General features: G+C 47.7%; 1 protein-coding gene across 1 annotated transcript in view; it reads left to right on the forward strand.

Moving 5' to 3' along the window:
- Window positions 1-17,151, forward strand: part of ZBTB7C (zinc finger and BTB domain containing 7C) — a 105,356-nt gene that overhangs the window by 18,448 nt on the left and 69,757 nt on the right. Inside the window, exon 3 of the mRNA XM_061355678.1 lies at window positions 13,123-13,183. The gene's annotated coding sequence lies outside the window, so the exon portion shown is untranslated. The remainder of the gene's footprint in view (window positions 1-13,122; window positions 13,184-17,151) is intronic.

Below are 17,151 nucleotides of genomic sequence, written 5' to 3' on the forward strand. Positions count from 1 at the left end.
CTTGAAATAGGGAGTGGGAGATTTCTGTGAGACAAACCTAATCTTTGTGGGATGTGCTGCTGAAATATGGATGTGACTGTGCAAAGCCCTTCACCTGATCCCACCAGAGGTACCAAATGAAGGGGTCTATGTGTTCCCTCCAGGCTGGGAAGCACCAGCCCTGTTGCGACCACCCGCAGCATCTTGTCAGCATGTGCGCATCCCAGTGCCTGCAATGGGAAAGTGAAGTCCGGCGGGCTGCCTGCTCCCTGCTGCGTCTCCAGCTCTGTGAAAGAGGACAACTCCTCACCGACTCTTTGTAGCCCAAGAACAGAGCCTTGGAAAAGTCCGGCAGCGGGAACTTTACTAATTCCAGCTAATGACTCCGAAATACTGACTGAGGGGAACAATTGGGCATCATCAAAAGGCGCAGACAAAAGAAATGCGCTGTATTGTAATAGCAAACGGAGATGAATTTGGCCTGATGGAGAACCTTTCATATTCAGAGTGTTTCAAAGTGCTTTGCAGAGTAATGAGCTTCATGCTGACAGCAGGGCTGGTGGAGCAGGCTTTATGTGCCCAACAATAGCTGGCACAGCTGGTGGAGGAGGACCTGCTCTGGTGGGAGAAGGGATGGTGGCCGGGATGCTGGGGTTATCCTGTGCTTTCCTGTTTTTCCAGTGCTGTTAGATCTCTAGCTATCATGTAGATGGGCAGTGGAGCTGCCTTTCGATACTTAAAGGGGGCTCATAAGAAAGACTGGGCAAACTTTCAGTAGAGCCTGTTACAATAGGACAAGGTGTGATGGTTTCAAACTAAAAGAGGAGAGATTCAGATTAGGCAGAAGAAAGAAATGCTTTGCTATGGGGGTGCTGGGACGCTGGCACAGGGTGCCCAGAGAAGCTGTGGCTGCCCCATCCCTCGCAGTACTCAAGGCCAGGTTGGACACAGGGTCTTGGAGCAAGCTGCTCTAGTGGAAGGTGTCCCTGCCCTTTCCAACCCACACCATTCTATATGATTCTGTGACTCTATGTCTTGTCCTGCCCGTGGATTCACCTGAAGCTATGGACTTTCAGGTCCTTCACATATAGGTCTGTACTCTTGATGGGCTCAGTTTCTCTGCCCCTCTTTTATCTTTGAGGAAACAGAGGTTGAGAAACAACGTTGTGACTCACACAACAATCCCTTGGCACAGCTGGGAATAGAGCTTGGCCTCCCAGGTCCTCTAATCTTGTGGTCTCCATGGCAGTTTCATGAAGGCCCACATACAACTTCAACTCTTTAATTTTAGCTCAGCCAGAATAGCACTGGCACGGCTGCATAAGCAGATCTCAGTCCCTACACCACTTCTGTGGCAGGGATGTTTCTTGCCCCTTGCAAGGACAGGAAAAGGTTAATTGCTTTTTTTTTATTTTTTCTTTTTATTCTTTTTTCTTGCCTTTTTTTTTTTTTTTTGCAAAAGAGGAAATAAAGGTCCCCACCCTAAGGGGACTGCACAAATCTGTCATCCAATGGCGGGTGGACACAGGCAGCTGGGACACATTAAGGAAGTAGCCCTTGGGAGGGAAGGGGCTGGGGGCATGGTTGGGGGGCCTTGGCTGCCTGCCTGGAGCTGCAGGCAGTGATGGGGATGCTGAACTGGGCTGTATATCCAGAGCTGTAATGCTGTCTGCAGAGCCACGAGCGCTGGTGTTGAGTTAATCGTACCCGGGGTTGGAGAAAAATGTCTGCAGAGAAGCTTGGTTTGGGGTTAGAAAATGAGCTCTGGATCAGCTTCCTAATGAGAAAGGATATCTCAGGCCGTGTCCCATGTGATGTAGGTCCTTCACTACCACAGGTCCCTGCTAACCAATATAACAGTATTACAGCAGTCTCCTGCCTTTCCTGGAGGACGGCGGTGGGTCGCATCACCCCCACCGCAGCGGAGAATCATAGCATCCTCAAATGGTTTGGGTTAAAAGGCAACTTAAAGCTCATCCAGTTGCAACCGCTGCCACAGGCAGGGACACCTTCCACTAGAGCAGCTTGCTCCAAGCCCCTGTGTCCAACCTGGCCTTGAACACTGCCAGGGATGGGGCAGCCACAGCTTCTCTGGGCACCCTGTGCCAGCGCCTCAGCACCCTCACAGGGAAGAGCTTCTGCCTAAGAGCTCAGCTCAGTCTCCCCTGTTCTGGCAGGTTCAAGCCATTCCCCTTGTTCTGTCCCTACAGGCCCTTGTCCCAAGCCCCTCTCCAGGTTTCCTGCAGCCCCTTTAGGCACTGGAGCTGCTCTAAGGTCTCCCTTTCAGGAGCCTTCTCTTCCCCAGTAAGGAGAATGGGAAGCAGACCAAGGGAAGCCTGGATTCTTCTCCCTCCTCCATCTGTGTTTCCGTGCCGCCTGCGCTGCAACAGGGCTGGGCTGATGTCATGGCAAGACTTCCTTCTGCAGGCAGAGCTCTTGCGTGCTGTCATCCTGCAGCAGTGATTTGATGGTGTGCAGACGACTTCGCTGTTTCCCTTCCTGTCTGCCTCATGCTGATGCTGGCCAGTGCTGCTTTACCAGCAGGGGTGTCTCAAAGGGATGATTGAGTAGCAGCGGTAGCAGACACAGGTTCTTCATGATGACCCAACCTCGAGTGGGTATCTTGGTGCCACTACTGAATTAATGCCCAGGAAGTATATAAAGACCCAATATTTTACGTTTCCTTGGGAGCAGATTGCAATAAAAATAAAATCTCAAATGATGGAGCCATCAGGTCAAGGCACAGTTGCAGGGTTATGTCATGAAACAACTCAAAGCAACTTTCTAGCTTATTACTTGTTGAGCTTGAAGGCATCTAAATTCAAAGCTGCCACACATGTACCACACAGGGTGTGCTGTGTGCACAGAACCCATCCAAATCTTTCTAGTTTTGCTTTTACATCAGTAGTGGCTGGTGTGAGTAACCTGTGCTCATCTTTTGAGCATAGAAGGAAAGTGAGATCTAGAGGCTCAGGGAGTGCTGTGGTCAGAGGAGAACTAGGCTCCTGGGTCGAGGAGCGCATCTGGATTTCAAGTTATAGATTTCCTTGCCTTCTGTCTGGGATTCACCATGCGTTTGAGGTTTTAGTATCTCTTCATTCTCCCCCACTTTGACCTAAACCATCATCCCATGCCCCTCTCCCAGACGTGCTTGTTTAAGTGGCTTTAATTAACTTACATTTTCCTGTGTGTGACAGCTTCTTGAGGTTTTGGTAGCTGTTTTCTGTCCTTCTGCAGTTGTTACTGACATGTAACACTTTCCCTGCAGACTGGCCTTCAAGCCTACCATAGATTTTTTTTCCCTGCTCTGTGGAAATATTTTAACATACTGGAAGGAAATGGTTTCCATGTGAGCCTTGTTACACACACTCAATTGATTATTAGGTGTGATTTTCCTGATCCCTGCTGGTATCTACAAGGATTTGGTGCGAGGAAGCCGGAGGGGCGTAGGATGATGGTTTAGGTCAAATAGATTTATCTCCACAAGTGACAAGACTGATAACTCTGGAGTGGCCTGGCTACAGGTGTTATCATTTGGGTGTCTCCTCAAGAGTGAAGGTTAATGTCTTGCCACTACTGATCCATCACGGTGTTATCTGCAGGATTTATAGGTCTTCTCTTGCTTTTCCAGCAGCAGTGGGTTCACTCAGAGCTATGTAACAGCAGCTGTAATGGTCACATAAGCAAGCCCTTTCTTTCCTGGATTTGTTTGGTTTTAAGCCCAATATTAGGAACAATCTCTGCTTGTTATTGCATAGTTTTGCATTTTCCCAGTGATGGAAGGTGGGATGGACTGGGGCAAACCCACTGAGTCCTCTCCCAAGGGAAGGCATCAGGCAGATGAAGGCAAACCAAGCCCTGATCCTGCCTTCATAAGGATAACACTGAGAAATGTGAGCATGAGGATGGCAGGGAACAAGAGGGACTCAGAGTAAAATCTCTTTTAAAAAAAACTGGGGGCAATAAATCCTAAATTAAAATAAAAAGGCAACTAACATGAGTGACAATTGTACAGTGTCAGATAACTGCATCCTGAATTCCAGTGGGATAGGAAATATGAAGTGAAAATCACTCAGGTGCTTCAAGATAGCGATAAGGAAAGCAATTCCCATTTACTGGTAGAAATAAAATAAAAGGTCCTGATAAACCCTCCATGACTAGACTGGATTAGGGCTCTAGCTGTGAAAATTCATTACGGGCATGCAAAAGAATGCATATCTCACCAAGCTAAACTGACTACAAACACCATTTATCTAGAGAAGAGCCGATTCACTCAGAATAAATAGATTTCTTCCAAAGGGAAGAGGGGGGGAATCTGTCAGGAATCTGTATCCCTGCCTTGTCATTTATTATGCAAATCAGTCTCGCACCTTTCTGCACCACGAAGGATGAGTTTATGTTGGAAGAGCAATCTTAAGCTGTTCCAATGACTTCAGGGACAGGCTGGGGTCCCTTGCACAAAGTGCCAGGCTTCTGGTGTTGAGAAGAGACAATCCTTACCAATGAGGGTAATGCAGTCTGGTCAGATGTTTTCAGAGTTACCATAAACAAACCCATTGCTTTGCATTATTTTGTATTATTTTAATTTAATTTATTTTAATTGTATATTTCATTTATTTGCCCATTCTCAACAGGTATGACTTTGTATGGGGTGATGCGCAGAAGGCAGCCTGTGGCAAATTTCTGCTCTGTCCTTGTCTTCAGCTCTCTTCAGTATCAGCACCATTAAAGCTGCATTGCTTTACTGGGTAGGGCTTAGTGGAACGGGATGATTTTGAGCTTCAGCCTGTGGTTCACTCAGAGGAGCTCTTAGGTGGCTGCAGAAGCAGTTGGTGTGCTGTTCATGGACCAAAACATGATATAACACCTTATGTTCTGGCAATTAAGTACATCAGGGTGCTAATTTTAGAAATAGAATTGAGCTGGTTAAGAGCCATGAATAACAGGTAAAACTTTGATGTTCCCTTCAGTGGAGGGTCTTGATGCAGTGTACAATGCATAAAAAAAACCACAACAAAACAACCAGCAAAAGACCTCTAGAAGGTTTTTCCTGACAGGTTTTGGCCCTGTGTTTTAGAAAGGCTCCTGATGAATCGTGTGGTCCTAATTCAATACATTTGAACAAAGCACCAGAGGTGGAAGCCTGACCCCTTAAACCCAGCAAGCCCCATCTTCAAGGCAGACTCTGAGCATGATCAGGGACAAGTGGTTCTCCTCTTGGGGCACCATGAAAGTCAGGACGATGCTCAGAGAGTAGAGAGATCCAGGTGGGATATTGTACATGTTCATAAGCATGTTATAGGACACACAAGTTCTCTGTGTGTCCTACATTCAAAGGACTTCCCTAAATATTCAGTCCCAGATTGTTCAGGTACCTTCTCCGTCACAGCCCGTAGAGGTATTTGCACACAATTCTGGCAATGGTAATCTTAGGAGACCATGTCGGTAAGATGGATGGTTTAGTGTGTGGTGTCACTGCCCATGCAGGGGATTGGAACTAGATCTTAAGGTCCTTTCCTACCCTAACTATTCTATGATTCTCTGGCTTCTGGTGGGGGGAGAGAGACAGGACCTTTGATGAGCAGGAGGGACCAATGAACCAGTGTCTGCTGTGGCTGAGGGGAAGGTAGTGCAGGTTAACATTGGCCATAGCTTGGAACTAGATGATCTTAATGTCCTTTCCAACCCTAACCATTCTATGATTCTACGATTGTTTAGGAGCATTTTACACTTGTGTTTTGCCCTCAACATTTCTACAGCTGGACTGGCCAGGCTCATGCAGTGCTGTGGAGTGATTTTGCTAATGGGATGTGACCTGATGGCTTTGCATGTTTTAAGTAAATTAAACACAGCTGCTAGGAAAATCCAGTAACCTTAAGAGCACCATGGCTCCGTTGTCTGCATTGTAATTACAGCGGCACCCGCCTGGAAGTTCCACTTTCTGGTTTATTTTTAAATAACTTCTGAGCTACCCTTTGATCAACTGCTTCATCCTTGGGTCCTGCCTGTCCTCTTCCTTGTTATGGGTTTAACCCTTGCTTTCTCTTCAAGCACCCATCTCATTGCACTTTAAGTCAGTCGCAAATGCAAGCAGCTGATTGTGAAAACAACAGTTCTTCCTGAATATATCCTGTAATTTTGAGTGAATCTGGGGGGAATTTTAAGCCAGGGTTTGTGGGGTATTTGTGTACTGAAGGCATTCACAGTGGTGTTTTAAGGCTGCTAGGGAAGTGCATCTTGAAATATGCAGCTTTCCCTTTTGCTTCAACAGAAATCCTTTGTACCCCTTCAGGCTGTCTGTCACAGTGACAACACTTTAATCACAAGCAAAAGGAGTTAGTTTTATGTAGGAAGCAAACCTAGGAGCCTAATTAATTTTCACTCATCAGCCCATGAGTGCAACCCATACTTGCATTAGTGAACGATCATCTCTGATAAAGGTGTAGCTGTATGATCCTTTCCTTGGTTAAAAACTCGTGTCACCTTCACTGCAGGATCTGCAAGGGTTTAAATTGCTGGAGGCATCCCAGGCTCAGGGAAGTGACTGCGAGGTTTGCATCAGAGTCTGCAAAATGACTAAAAAACCTGCTGAATTTTAAGCATGTCCCAGTGCAAGGAGGGGAGTTTGGATCAGCATGATGGGATGCTGGTCCCACCTGAAGGGCAGCACATTTGGAGCACCAGAGCTACAGTTACCCAGCTTCACTCAAGGTCATATATGTGGTTACAGAATCACAGAATGGTTTGGATTGAAGGGAGCTTTATGCTCATCTAGTCCAAGCCCCCTGCAATGACCAGGGGCATCTTCAACTACACCAGGTTGCTCCAAGCCCCATCCAACCTGGCCTTGGGGGTGCCCTGGTCTTGTCTCCCATCCATTGTCTGCAGCATGTCATTGTATATCTGCATCAGAGTGCAAAGTGGGTACCTATGCATTTGATTTGGGCGAGAGCACTGAGTGTCGTTGTAAAATTTATGAGTTTCTGTGTTTTATGGTAAATTTGAAATTGACTTTGCAATCAGGGGACGTTAGAGTTTGTAAAGGAAAGTCGGTGTGATGTGTTCCAGAGCACAAGGTGGTAATTTTCCCTCTCATGTTGATGCTATCAACAGTAAAGAATGAAGCAGCTGCTTCTCAGAGGATTGTTCTTTTAATGCATTCAATTTGTGTAGATTATAGACTACTACTTATTACGTAGGGTTTTTCCCCCTTTCCTGGCTTTCCCTCTCCCTCCATTACTAGAATAATGTAGGACCATTTTATCTACCACTTTTCATCTGCAGATTTCAAAGCCCTTTCCAACCATGGCCAACATCATTGTTTCCATTTTCACACAGGAAAGGGAAAATCGAGGGTTGGAGATGGGAAAGGATGTCAGCCACAGATGCTGCCAGGTCACTCCTCTCGACCATGATCCATGTGCTCATTTTGTGCCAGGTTTGGAGGGGTGGGCTGTCTCAGGGCATTTTCGTCTGGAGCACAGAGTCTCTGGAAGCCCCGGTCCAGCAAGGAGAGCCCTGTGCCACCTCATGTCCCAAAGCAGCTTTTATCCATATGCAAAAAGGAGTTGCCGTTAAATGTCAGTAATCAGCACAAACACCTTACTAAGCAATGAAACATCCACATGTGGCATGATAGAAGTGCCTTTTCAAAGCACATTTGCCAGGTGGGATTTTCTGTGGGGCTGTAGGTGACTTCGTTCCATTGACTTCAGTGGGGTTCTCTATGACACTGCCCTATTTGAGGCAACACAGGCTTTCAGCAAGGCTCAGGCTCTGTTAGTTGAGAGAAACAGGATTTTCAGCTGAGCAAAATATTTTCTGGCAAAGTGAGATCCATCTGTCTGCATTTAGATACCTGGATGGTAGCCCTGCCTTCACCATCTTTGTGGAGCAGTAAACATACTATCAATGCTGTGGTTTCTCTTCTCCTAAGGTTGATATCTTGATGAGATCAACTGGATCTTTCAGTAGTTTCTCTTCTTTACTGATGGGCTCTAGCTAGCTAGCCCAATATAGCTAATTAGATTACAAGTACACCAGGGCTCTATGACTTTGGATGTTTCCTTCCCACCACACATTTCAGTATCTTGGCATCAAACTGAATGGCTGGAAAGAGAATCAACCCCAAAAGGCAGCATGGCATGGTGTTTGCACACCCAGTGTTGTGTGCTGTGGTGCTCTGCTACAGCCAGGCTCTGTAAACAGATGTCAGACATCTACCTCCACACAACTCCAGAAGGGATGGGGACACCCTGGTCTGCCCACCTGAGTGGTGTGTGTTACTAAAGGAAGCTGTAGCTTTGTTTTTTAGATGGCAAAGGGGCCTGTCTGTTGTTTCATTGCTATCAGGACACCTCAGGTTGGGATGGAAGGCATCACACAATAGTTTCCTCCTGATCTTCACTGAAGCCAGTGTCCAGCCTCATTTCTGTATGACAATGGGCAGTGTTTGCCCGCAGCTCCGTATTTTGTTTGCCATTATTAAGGCTGCTGGAAAATGGTTCTGGCACCTTCCTGATTCACTGATGTGCCTGGAGAGGTCAGAGATTCTTAGATCATATGAAGGAAAAGGGCAGAGTCCTCTGGAGGATCCTGGGGTCACCCAGGCATGAGGGGAGATGTGAGATGAGCTCACATGAGGCTGGTTTGTTAAAGCTGAATCACAGCAAAGGCGGTTTATGATGTTTGGTTTTCAGATATGCCAAGAAGATGAAAAACAAGATGACTGCAAAAGTCCTGGGCATTTTAAAGTAATATTTGATGGGGACTTATGGAAGATGCTGTAATACAGCTTGTAGCAGCATCTGCTTCCGAGATTAACAGAGGGTTTGCAAACAGCACTTTGGAAGCAACCTCCAAGATTATCTGAAAACTAGAGAGCAAATTCCATTTGCTGAATGATTCATGACATGATTTTGCATATTAGTTGTTCCTTCTCCTTTCTGTGTTGGATTTATTCACTTCACTGATACTCTATGCAGGAGGCACACAAACACTGGAACCATCCTGGAAGTGTTTACGTGCCAGGGTTGTGCCACTCATCACAGTAGGGGCCTGATGGTGCAGAGATGGAGGGCATCCTCATCTAATGCAAATGGGTTTCATTTTGGAGCTATTGAAACTTGGACCAGGAGCTGGAGGTGAGCTGCAGTGGAAGCTAAAACATATGATCTCAGTGCCTAATCTTTTGTTATAGTAGGTGGATGTTCAGAAAGCGGAATCTGGATGCTGTTTCACACCCTGAAATAGATATTGATGTTTAAGTAACAAAACGGCTGTCCAGACAGCCCAAATCATGCCCATGGACTGAATAAGAGTTGGGACAGCCACTACACATGTAGGTCATGATTCAGCTGCTAGACGTAAGTGTCTTGTTTTACCCTAAGACATATTGCTTAATCTCCAACTGCTAATCAGACGGGATGCAGGTCCAGGGTCGTACCTGGCAAAGCCATGCACAGGTCTTGGATACCTTAGGGAGCCTAATGTGGCAATGTGAACCTGCATTTAGGCAACTCAACCCAGGATCTACATGTGGGCACCCAGCCGAGATGCTTTAAACTGGAGCTGAGTCCTACCCAGCATGCCACTGACTGATGCAGATTCATCAGGCTGTCCCAAGGGTCACCACATGGCTTGGACCCAGCGATGGGCATTCCCATGGTCTGTGCTGCTGGCTGTCAGACCAGGACCACACTGAACTTAATGTGAGCTGAATTCAAACTGCAGGATGGTCAGGGCAAGGGCATGGGTGGAATTCTTGGGGGATGGTCCTTTGGGAATATGTGAGGGCTTGTCCTGTTGAGAGTAGGTCTGTCCCCAGTGTAGACACCTGGAAAAGGGCTGCTCCTTCATATGGGGTGACCTCAAAAGTAGGACAAGCATGCCCATCACCAAGCTACTTGGGAACCATGAGCTCTGCAGCTCCCTCCAGATGGGATGGAGAGGTCAGTGTGCTAAAGAGAGGCAGAAGCCCCCCTTCTATAGACAGATGGCAAGAGGAGCAGACCCACAAGTGATGTGGCATCTTAGTGATGTATTCGAGGAGAGTAATTAGAAATCTTAACGTCATATCCAGGAGGGTGTGTTCGTTTCATCCAGAAACCACCTCAAGGACCTTGTGGCTGAGGGGAAAGCCACAGGCAAGGCTGGTTGCTTTGCAGCTTTTCATCCCTCACGTGCTTTGGGGATGGGTGAACAAAGCCTGGACTGCTCTCAGCAATGCCCATCCTATTTTGGAAAGTGCTACAAGGGCACCAGGGCATCCTCTCCATCTCCCTGTTAGCTGGCTCGGAGGGTGGACCATGAGTGCAGTTGTTCATTGGCACTGTTCTTCAGACTCCTCTTCATGGCAATGGTTAAGGGAACTGTAATTCAGGTGCAGACTTTGCTTAGCCCAGGAACTCCCGTTTACATCCTCATTCCACGAGGACTCTCCTGACCCTCAGACAGTGATTTTGCTGCAAGCTGTTATGTCCCTACATTCCCTGTACCTTGCAGAGAAGCTGCAATGTGGGACTCTGCGTGTAGCGAGAATGAGACAACTTTGAGCAGAAGTTAAAGCTGAAGCCCAGCATGACTCAGGGGAAGCATGGTCCCAGCCCCTTCCCTGACAGTGGGAGGAGGTCATTCATTGACCTGTGCAGCGCTGACGAGCTCCATCACGAAGCCGGATTTTTGCAGCATTCCCTAGGGGGGGTTATCCCAAAACGAAGGCGAGGGTTCTCACCCGCGTGGGCCACAGCCTGTGTGAGGCTTTCTGCCCCCTTGCTGATCACTTGTGGCTGTGGAGCAGTAAACGAGCCATTAGTCCTTGGCGGAGGCGGTTACTCATCAGCTAATGATCCGAACAGGGGCCGGGGTGCAGGAAGGAGGCTGCGCTGAGGAGCACAAGGTCAGAACAGCTGGATGCTCTTGAAAGCAGACGGACTCATTAGCTGCAGAGAAGTCCCGTAGCTGGGGCTGATCACGGCCCCAGAGCTTGGCTGCAGTCACCAGGCTGTCTGCAGGCACTGTGTGCTCTACCTGTGCTCCATGCACTGCTTCCTGCCTGAATGTCCTCATAGTGGTGGTCATAGAAGCACAAAATGGAAAGATAGAGGCCATCACAAAGGTTACCCTTTGTGGGTTTTCACCTTTCCTTGAGCATGCACGCATAGCAATTATCATTCAATAAAATGAGTAGGGTAGTCAGAGCCCCTTGGGTCCTTGATCCCAGGACATTCATCCAGGTGTCAACCTCACTTGGACAGTGTTGCTGGCACTTTCCCTTGAGAGAGAATCCCATAAAGGCTGACACAACATCAGTGCCTCCAACTAAAAGCAGGGAGATATTTCCCAGTTGCTTACCTGTGTCGTGGGTGGTGGGAGTGAGTGCTGGTGGATTCTACCCCAGTAAACCCTGCTAAGGTCTGCCTGGAGAAGGAAAGGAGGAGATGCCCTGGTAATTGATTCTGCCAGGAACAGTTTGGGAACCAGGAAGAGGAGGCAACATCTCCATCTCCCGCTGACCCATGATAACAAGGGTCTCATTGCCTTGTTTTCAGCCTTCTCCTGTAAAACCTGCTGGCTGGGAATGCACTGTGTTGGCTCTGCCCATGTGCAAAACAGCAAATTCAGTGACTGCACACAATAAATGGCCAGATCCTCACTTCGAGTGGCTCCCAGTTGACTGCGCACCGCTAAGTCTTGGTAGAGACATCCCTTTTCCCTTCCACTAGTTTGTGTCACTCCTTGACCCTGGCCATAACTCAGGTACCAACCCAGGTTTAAGAACAGGTGTAAGCTGGTGTTGCCATTTTCAGGAAAATACCCGAGATCATGAGCTCTTTGCTTATTTTGCACACAAATACAGCTTCTCCAGCTGACTGCTGAACCGCAGGGGCCGTTTCCATAGCATGTGTGCCCAGCTGCCCTGGTCTTGTAACAACCACAGCAGTCTTCTTCTCTGTCCTTATCCAGGAGGAGGCTTGAGCCACCACCCTCAGCTGTGCTAGGGGACTCTGGACCCTATTAACATGATGGTGGGTGGGAGTCTCATGCCTGGAGGTTGTACCTGGAGTGCTGTCAGGTCCCCCAAAGCATGCTCATGCTATTCTCCTTCATCAGCTCTCTGAGTCCTCCCCACCTCCGGCCCAGCTGCTGGCCACTTCAGCCCTCATCAGCCACACTTGTAGCCTGCATTAGCAGCAATCAGTGTGTTTCCTTATCTCCTCTGGCACATGCTGGTGACAGTCCTGCTCACCTACCACCTGTGTGGAGGTGTCAGCTCCCTGTTTGGATAAGCCAGTCCACTGTCTCCATCATTTGCAAGTGCAAAGTGATGGCCAGGAGCTTCTGTATAACGTTGTTTTTCCCAAGCTGAGAGGGGTAGAGCTGTGGGGATTCTGGTCATGTGCTTTCCCCCTCTGCACCCCATCACCTTCAGGATGTGGGTTTGTTGCAGGTACCACTGAGCTACAACTGATAACCAAGCTACCCGTGTAGGAAGGCTCGGGAAGCTGATAATCCCAAAGGGACAAAGGTGTAACATTCAGCTGGTGGCAGGGGTTGCATGGGTGAAGCAGCCAATGCTGCTTTGATGGGATCTGTTTCTGGACTGTTCACATCCCAGATGTTGCAGGAGATGTGATACAGTGGGAGGAGGGGGGATTCAGGTTGGATATAAGGCAGAAGCTCTTCCCTGTGAGGGTGCTGAGGCGCTGGCACAGGGTGCCCAGAGAAGCTGTGGCTGCCCCATCCCTGGCAGTGTTCAAGGCCAGGTTGGACACAGGGACTTGGAGCAAGCTGCTCTAGTGGAAGGTGTCCCTGCCTGTGGCAGAGGTTGGGACTGGATGAGCTTTAAGGTCCCTTCCAACACAAACCAGTCTGGGATTCTATGATGGGTTGGGTTTGCACCTGCATGTCGTGGTGTTGCTTGGTGATTTTGTGATACAGGCATACAGGAAGGGTGATGAGAAACGGCTGAACTGACCTTGAAAACATGTAGGAGAGCAGGAGCAGGCCTGGTTTGTTGATTTCTCATTGTTCCAACAGAAAGGTTTTCCAGAGTGGGCCCTTCTTAACCAGAAGCTCAGTTCTGGATCTTATTAAGGTTTTTGTTTTGTTCTTTTTTTTCTTTTTCTGTCCATTGTTCCTTAGGAAATGGTCAGAGGAGCAAAGGGAACATCGCCGGAGATTTGAAACAAAACCAAGGGTACCGGTGAGTACACATTTGGGTATGTTGAGCTGGTGGATTTGTGAGGAGAGATGGCCCCTCACAAACAAGATATGCACTGAGGAGCACGAAATAGCTATCCTGATACCTTTCTGGGGTCTCGGGGGTTTGATGCTGCTCTTGTTACTGGGGACTCCTACAGGAGTGGGGGTCATTTGTTGTGTGTTGTGTTGATGGATCATCACAAATCAGCTTTGCCACCACCGTGACTCTTTGCTATTGTCAACAACTGAACGTCTAATTGCTCTTTCTGTAAATGCGACGAAGATGCTCTCATCAGTACGTGTGCTCTTGGTGCTGCAGTGCTGGAAAGAGCAGGCAGCAGATAACGTTGGCAGCTGCAGGGGAGTGCGCTGAGCAACAATATTTGTTAATGCTTGGAGTGCTTTTGGCTTTTGTTGTGCTTGGCCCTGTTGCAAGACCCAGTCACGGGGCTGTGATTTGGGTGACATTTCAAGGTCCTCTCCAGACCTGTTTTCTGCAGCTGTGACTTGGGTGTTTTCCAAGGGGTCCTGAATAGGAAGAAAAGAGCATCCTTTTTTTATCGTCTAAGCTGGTTCAGGTATGGCAGAGCCAGATCCTGCTGAGCTGCGTTATCTTGCATGCACCAGGTCAAAGGCTGGTCTTTTTACACCGTCTTCTTATGAGTGCCTGCCTGGTTTGCACTGGCCAAACCTTTGGCAGAGACGTGCTGTGAGCCCTTATGGGTCCCCATATATCAGGGACCGAATCCCCACATCACCCCTGTGCCCCACACTGCGCATGCATTATGGATAGGAGGCACCTCAGGGCTGGGTTTTCATAGAATCATGGAATGATAGAATGATTTGGGCTGAAGGGACCTTAAAGCTCACCCAGCAACAACCCCTACCATAGGCAGGGACCCCTTCCACTAGAGCAGCTTGCTCCAAGCCCGTGTGTCCAACCTGGCCTTGAACACCGCCAGGGATGGGGCAGCCACAGCTTCTCTGGGCACCCTGTGCCAGCACCTCAGCATACTCACAGTAAAACATTTCTTCCTTATGGTTATTCTTGGGTCTGTTCTGTAGCCTGGACTATGTGGGTGTTCAGGAGTGGTCCTGGGTGGATCACAGGGAGATATAGCTTTTAAGACTCACCCCAGCTCCTTATAGTATAGGTATGAGCTTAGATTAAGGGAGAAGGTGACACAAACAGAGATAAGGGGCTTCAGGAAGAGCTTTTCTTCAGACATTTCATAGAATCATACCAGCTTGGAGGGGACCTCAAAGATCACCTGATCCAACCTTCCTAGGCACAGCATGACCTAGACTGAATGTCCCAGCACCTGTCCAGCTGACTCTTAACAGTGTCCAGCATTGGAGAACCCACCACTTCCCTGGGGAGATTATTCCCATGTCTGGTTGTTCTCAATGTGAAAGATTTTCCTCTTGTGTCCAGTCAGAATCTCCCCAGCAGTAACTTGTGCCCATCACCCCTTGTCTTTTGCATGTTTCTCCTTGTAAAAAGGGAGTCTTCAGCCTTTGCAGCCACTCTTCAAATTTAACAACATAGAGGCCCTTTATTGTCAGGCGGAATGGTTTTATCCCGTGTTACATCTGATCTAGTTTGGGCATCCACCCTAGGATGAGCTAGAAACCTGTCCCTCTCCTTTGACTTCCAGAGCCAACCAGCTGAGGGGATGCTGTGTCTGCAATGTCACCCCTTGTCATGGAGGGCAGGTAGGGTGCTGAGACCCTGATTATCACCCCTCACAGCAGAAGAGCCTGAGAAGCGATGCTTTGCTTCCAGAGATCATCAGTGACTCAAAACAAGCACTAATCAGGACCCTGAGCCCAGACCAAACTCCTGTCTGGCTCCCACACCTCCCATTGCTTCCCTGCTGCCTTTCTGCAATCAGCTACAAAATAAACTCAGCCTATTCTCCCAGGAGCAGTAACCCCCTCACCTGTAAACAAGACAGGCTGGAAGGCCACCATCCTGTGCTCCCCCTCCATGCACCCCAGCTCATGGCAGAGACAGCAATAACCATGGGGACCTGTGTGTATCTGACACGTTACAATTCTGCCTTCTCTGATTTATACCAATAGGAGTTTGGTCCCTTGAGCTTCTACAATCCTGGAGTGATTCAGCTTATTAAACATTGGTTTGCACTGTCCTTAGCATTAAATAATTGGCTCCTCAGCATATTTGAGTTGGATGGTATGTAATAATCCCATGAACTATCCATCAGGCTCCATTATCATCTCTGCAGTTCTGTGCTGGCTGCCTCGTGTCGGCTCTGCCTGAGGTTTGCAAATAGATTTAGTTCTTCCTGCAGTTCTGCTTCTTTCTTCTGTCTCTCCTTCTCTCAAAGGAGCAGTTTCAAGCTCCTTACAATTTGTGCAGATGCTCCCATTGGCTGCGACAGCATCTTTCTGTTGACTTGTGAGTGATGGGTCCCATCCTTGTCCTGGCTCCACTTCTGCCAGACTCCCCCAGCAAAAAAAACCTCTCATATGCTCCGAAGGAATAGAAATGTTATCTCAATTTGAAAGAATTTCCTTTTCCAACCCACAAACTGATAAACCATCACACTGTTAGTTTCCTTATCAGAATTTGTAGGACACACAGTAATGACCTGTCAGCTCCCCTCCAGCACTGCACCTCTCACACACAGGGCAAAATCTCTGTCTTTCTGGATGGTATTTTAACAAAGATACTCAAGGGGACCCCTAAAAAGCCTCGTAACTAGGTGGGTAGTGTGAGAGCTGTGATTTTCTCATATTATTTTTGGTACCTGGTGCTGCCACTGCCATACCAGCGATGGGAGAGATGCTCAGCATCTCTGGAAATCAGGCCCATCCTTTGCTTGCTGAGCCTGCAGCATCCTGGAGGAGGCTGATGGGGTGCATGATCGTATCCCTGTGGATCATACTTGCTTTTGGAGCTATTCATGCTGGAATCACACGCACCAGATCCAGGGATTGCAGTCACCTGTGACTCCCACTTTACTGGTTCCAGGGCTGCTGCTGTTGTTTTGCCGATATCAGGACAGAAATATCTAAGTTTTGTGCATGCAAAATTGGCTTCTTCTTTTTTGTATAACTTAAGAAATGTTCTTTCTGGTGAAATGTTTGGGTTATCTAGATTCTGGTGTTATGCGTTAGGCTGGCAGGCTGGGATTGCCTACACCAGGGTGTAGGACTGGGGTGGGCAAAGTGAGTCATAAAAAAATGACCCATCTGTCTTATAAACATGACCCTGTATAGTCTGAATGCTCCTTTTCTGACTTCTCCAAGAGGCATCTTTTGCTCCTAAGGTATAAGATACACAAATGTAAATTCAAGCAGCTTCAACCTGTTTAGGAGCTCTTTAGCCTTTACGTTGAATTTTACCCCTACATTTCAAAATCATCCTTTAAATAGTATTTTCTAGTTCTAACTTGTCAAGAGGAGATTGATAAGAGCAGATTAATATCCTTAATAAAGCAGCCTAGTACTTTCGTAAAAACACATCAGTGCGATTGTCTAAAGGGAAAAACCATCTCAATTTGTACCAAAACATGTTTGCTTTTGCAGGGATAAGTTCCACATTACATCCTTGTCCCAGGTCCTGTATGTCAAGGGGCAGGACACACTTCCAAAGTAGCGAGCTTGCAGTGTAAAAATATTAAATTAAAAAAAAAAAAAAAGAATTATTATGGAACAAGAACTGTCAATTCTAGTTAAAACACGGGGAAGACCAATGTTGCATGGTGTAAAGTGATGCGCCGAAGTCCATGTACCTTCAGGAGAAGCAGATACCTGGTTATCTGAGACATTCACAGTGTCTCAAAGGCCAGATTTTACGTCTCCAGAAGATGTGACAGCGCTGCTGTGTAACCGTAAGGCAAAACCCTTGCTGATTTCTGTGCCTGTGCCCTAATGCCATTACTTTCCCTCTTTTGCAGATCCACATAATGACATTCATGGTCACACACACACGCAAAAATA

The sequence above is a fragment of the Neopsephotus bourkii genome, unplaced genomic scaffold, assembly GCF_033783945.1.
Source record: "Neopsephotus bourkii isolate Nb327-2 ecotype Australia unplaced genomic scaffold, CSIRO-AGI_Nbou_v1 NB_827, whole genome shotgun sequence".
NCBI classification, from domain to species: domain Eukaryota; kingdom Metazoa; phylum Chordata; class Aves; order Psittaciformes; family Psittacidae; genus Neopsephotus; species Neopsephotus bourkii.